A 688-nucleotide genomic window follows, 5' to 3' on the forward strand; every position below is an offset into this window, starting at 1 on the left:
GGTATCAGGCAGTCCAGCATTTCCTCAAACTGTGACATTTTAATCACTCCCCCTGGAAGGGCCAGGTCTGAGACCAAGGTTGAATCCAGCTGCACCTGGGCTCCTCTCTGAGAAGAGTTTAGAAAGCAAGGGGGTCTGATCTGAATCTCCCTGGGTTGCCCTACTTGGGTCTTGACAGAAGTGAAAGAAGCATTCTTCTTTCCCTGGTCTGCCCCTGGCAGTGGTCGTCTGCCCAGCATCCCCTTGCGACCCCACATTGCTGCCAGATGATACCCAAGGCCTGAGAAGGGCCTTGTATCTCCAAAGCAAGCCCACAAACCTTCAAATCACCCTTCAAGCCTTGATAGCAGATCCACATCTGCCCTCTGCTGGGCACCAGATATTACCAGTTTGATCAACATGCAGGCATTCTGTCTTGCACCTGCTCCCAGAAACATCAGCCCCATCACCCTGTCTGGTCTGGTCCCCTGCCCTCCTTCCCATCCCTCCTCATACCTCTTACTGTTCCTTGAGCTGTCCAGGAAGGAAAAGCCACTTTGCAGGGCAGACTGTATGGCCTGGGGGAGGATCCCAAACCCACACCAATTTCACAAATAACTCCTGGGATGAGCACATCCCAGGGTCACTTGAGAATGTCCAGCTGTCCCTTCACAACCCTGTTCCACATAGACAACAAGAAGACTTGTGC

Source organism: Apus apus, chromosome 3 (genome assembly GCF_020740795.1).
Source record: "Apus apus isolate bApuApu2 chromosome 3, bApuApu2.pri.cur, whole genome shotgun sequence".
Classification (NCBI taxonomy): domain Eukaryota; kingdom Metazoa; phylum Chordata; class Aves; order Apodiformes; family Apodidae; genus Apus; species Apus apus.